The 4,302-nt window shown below is 44.4% G+C and overlaps 1 pseudogene; it reads left to right on the forward strand.

Annotated features, from left to right (window-relative positions):
* Positions 1-3,572: 3,572 nt before the first annotated feature.
* LOC119035345 (60S ribosomal protein L36-like) lies at positions 3,573-4,010 on the forward strand (annotated as a pseudogene).
* Positions 4,011-4,302: the final 292 nt, after the last annotated feature.

Here is a 4,302-nt window from a genome sequence, read left to right on the forward strand (position 1 = left end):
TTTGTGCCAGTCTTCTTCTGCAGCCCCATTTCCGACTCCTCCTACAATCAGTTACATCTGCCAACATTCCCATATCCTTCCAGCTTTACTGGGCTGTCATTGTGAGTCTGGGTGGGCGTGGCCCCATGGCATGGAGCCAATCATCTCCAAGCTCTCACACAGGCACTGTAACCAGGGGGAGTTGCCTCCTAGTTACATCATGGGTGGAAGTCACTTCCATCCCCCTGGCTCAAGGCATGGCCACAGCTATTTAACATATCTATGAAACCAGTTAAAGGTTATAGATATGTTAAATGACCGTGCCAGAGGTTAGCTGCAAAGCTGTGGCTGTACAAAACAGCTCTGCATGTTCCTGTTCCATGTGTCTCTTCCCCCAACTCACACCTGTGGGGGGAAGGGATGAGGACATCCTATATGTATTTCTAATATTTCCTGGACACCTTGAGCTCTGGACCCCATTCCAAATCCCTATTTGGGCCCCCCTCTTGGCTGCACCCTGTTACGTAGCCACTGTAGTGTTCTATTTCTGATGCCCCGTGCAGTGCATAACTGCCACCTGTAAAGGTACCTGAACAGCCTCTAATAATTCTAAAATTTCTGTTGCATGCTTAATCTCCTTTTTATTTGGAGGTTAACAGTTTTTTTTTTCTTCCCAGATGAAACCAGGTGCATGCAAAATTAGGAAAGCTTACCTTGAGCTGATACACACATTCACTCTCTTTTCACACAACAATTCTAGTGTACTGGTCAGAGCCATCAGTTCAGCTTTCTGAGCAGAGGTTCCTGGCAACAAGGCCTTGGCCTCCACTACTCCTTTAAGAGTCACAACTGCACACCCAGCCTGTTTCCTTTTCCATACAACTGCTTCCATATCTGCATATGGAGTCCAGTCTGCTTCTTCTAGAGAATGGTCCTGTAAATCAATTCTGCTAGAATATACTTTATCAGGTATTTCAGCACAGTCATGTATTAGCACAGCAGAGTCAGACTCCGGGAAAAGAGACGCAGGATTTAACTTACTCACAGTTTTGAGGGAGACATTGGGAATGTTGAGAAGAATGGCTTGGTACCTGCCCATTCTTCCAGCAGTGAGCCACGTATTTCCCTTTTGTCCCAGCAAGCTCAACACTTGCTGGGGCACATAACTGGTATAGGCTGTCCTACGGAAAACTTTTTCAGCTTCCTGCAAGAGCTCACAGGTGGCTGCCACTCTCAAGCAGGCTGGCCACCCCTGGACAGTGTGATCTAATTTCCTTGACAGTTATTCAATGGGCTGCAAGTGTCACTAGCATTTGGGTGAGGAATCCTAGGGCAACACCCTGTCTCTCATGTACATATTATTGAAAGGGCTTCAATAGCTTTAGAAGCCTCAAGGCTGGTGCAGAAGTCAGGTGCACCTTTGTCTACTCTAAAGGGTTATCTATATTCTAGTCCTTTCAGAGCCTCATACAGTGGTTTAGCAATGAGCCCAAAGTTTCTAATCCAAATGCAGCAGGCGCTTGCCATCCCCAGGAACCTCCTTAACTGTTTCCTGGTGCTGGGAAGGGTCCTCTGTGGACTTTTGTTGCACGGCCTGCACCATACTCAGGCTTTTCTGCTCAGGGATGCCTTTCCCAATTCCCTCAAGAAGGCATCTCCTATAATGCTCTAAGAGAGGAAGGCTATCCCCATTAGGGTCCTGGTTGGGCTTTTGATGTATTCTCCAAGCCTCTTCATTTGCTTTATCCAATACTAGCTTCCACTCATCCCCCCATAGCAAAGAATTCAATAAGGCTTGTATGTCTGCTCAATTGGGAGGATGAGTGGCAAAAACTGATGCAACCAAATCAGTCATTTTAGCAGGATTATCTCTATAAGAAGGGCTTGAGTTTTTCCAGTTTAACAGATCTGATACAGAAAACAGAGTATGTGCCCAATAATATCCAGCAGGCTGGCCCTCTGGCCCTACTCCCATTGGAAGTCTCTGCAAAGAATATTGCCCTGTCCTGGTAGAGAATTTTCCTCCACCGAATTTGGTTCCCTGATGGGTTGGAGATGGTAATACCAGTTCAGGCACAATTTCCCCAGTTCCCTCAGCCAAGTAAAGAGGAAGATCCCCTGGATCTTCCTGAAGGCACCATGGGAACCCTGGCCATGCTTGCAGCAGTCATAACATCTACCTCTTCCTGGTCTCTCTCCTCTGAGCTTCTGCTATCTTTCACACGAAAATTCCCTTTTCTCTGAACCATTAACTTATTCCCTTTAATTCTGCCTCTTTGTTATGTAACCTGAAAAAAAACCCTTCTAGGTAAGGCATTTTGTCCCACGTCTCTGATTTTTGACCAAACAACTCTAGTTACAGTATAATATAGTAATTTAAAGACCCATTCAGTGACCAGTGTTCTCTTGAGTCCAAATTATACAATACACAAGCTGAACAGTACTACAATAAAATCACATTTGCTCTAGTTAAATGTTTATAAGTTGACAAATTAGCCAGCACTCACCCAGTGGGCTGTTTCCTGGAGTGGAGGAATGGAGGCTTTTTCCTCCACTCTACCAAACAGAGCTCCAAACAACAGGTACCAAATTGGATGTCATTTTTTTTAGACCAAGCTGCGCAACCCAAAAAGTTACCTTTTCCAGACGACCTAAGTCATGACCCAGGATTTTAACCCAAACCAAAAACCACAATGATTCAATCAAACGTGACAAACAATGAGAAGTGCCAGGAGTGAGGAGGAGAATCCCCAAGTGAAATCACTTGGCAGATGCTTGGGATTCTCCAAATCTAAACCCCCAGGGGCCTCTCAGCCCAGGCAGCCAATGGGACTCCCTGCCAAATACCCCGACGTACCAGAGAGTCCCAAAGTCAGTCCCAGAATGGAGTTGCCAAAATATGAAACTGGAAAAGACACCAGCATTGGGCTGCCTGTCACCACCAAACCCAATAAGCAATATCAGCGATTGAATCTTTATGGGTGCTTTATTCAGATGGCCAGTGATCTGAGAAAATGGCAGGTTCATACCCTAACAGACCATTTTGTTTTTTCTTTTCAGGCCAGACTTTTTATAACAGGGAATAAACAAGGTATGGTGAGGAGTTTTGAAGCTCAGGGAGGATTAGGTAAATGAAACTGCAATATTCTTATCCTGGGCAATTAGCTGTTCCTAGGGGTGGGTGGCCCACTGTGGCTTCTTGAAACGCAATGGCCTGGATGGCTCCACTTGTCCTCAGGTGGTGATCCTTAGCAGTGCCCCAGGAGGTTGGCTATTTTCCCCAGAAGCCAGGATGGGCCTTATCTGTAGGATATGAAACAAAAGCTTTAACATATACCTTACTTTCTAAGCTTATAACTATTTACCTTAAACTAAAATTTTTCAACTCTTAAGTACCCTATCAAGGTCTCATTGTACAGATAGGAAGGAGTACGTTCCTGAGAACATGTGTGCCCAACCAGCCTTTAACCAGCTCGCCCACCCAGATTTCCTCCCTTCATAATGCTAGAGTTCCTTAAAAGAACTCATCATATTACAACTGTTTAAAGCAGAGTGATAGGCAGAAGGGAAGAAGGAACTAACATACTCCCACAATGTATTTTTGTGCCAAAACACAAGTATTTGGTACTACACTTTTGTATACTCTGATAAAAATGTTTGTTAAAAAAAATAGAGTATAGCTCTTCCACGCAGCAGCCATTGAGGAGCAGCAGCCAGGGCTTTGTGCTTCCCCATGGCTGTGGGCCTCAGCAAGGGCCACAAGGTGACCAAGAACATGAGCAAGCTGAGGCACAGCCCCAGCAGAGGGCGCCTCACCAAATACACCAAGTCTGTGCGGGATTGATCCCAGAGGTATGTAGCTTTGCCCCTCATGAGCAGAGCACCACGGAGCTGCTCAAGGTCTCTAAGGACAAGGGGGTTCTGCGGTTCTTCAAGAAAAGGGTGGAGACACACATCCACAACAACAACGAAAGAGAGAGAAACTGAGCAATGTCCTTGCAGCCATGAGGAAAAAAGCAACCAAGCAATGAGCCCTATCCCCTCTGTGTGTAATACAACCTGTTCAGAAAAAAAATTACAGTATAACTTAAATCCTTGATTATATAAACTTAATACCATCTTAATTGTGATTAGTTTCTTTAGAAACAATATTTTTTAAAATTCATGACAGTGATTTTTTTGGAGGTTATAACATAGGAGATTATTACAGAAGAATTCAACGATGAATTTATCACTAACATAATGAAAACCAAATGGGAAATAATATTCAATTTATACAAATTCACCATACACAAACCACAAGCATTATCACAGTTATTTAGT

Source organism: Artibeus jamaicensis, unplaced genomic scaffold, assembly GCF_021234435.1.
Source record: "Artibeus jamaicensis isolate MK-2021 breed Jamaican fruit bat unplaced genomic scaffold, CSHL_Jam_final contig_1715, whole genome shotgun sequence".
Classification (NCBI taxonomy): Eukaryota; Metazoa; Chordata; class Mammalia; order Chiroptera; family Phyllostomidae; genus Artibeus; species Artibeus jamaicensis.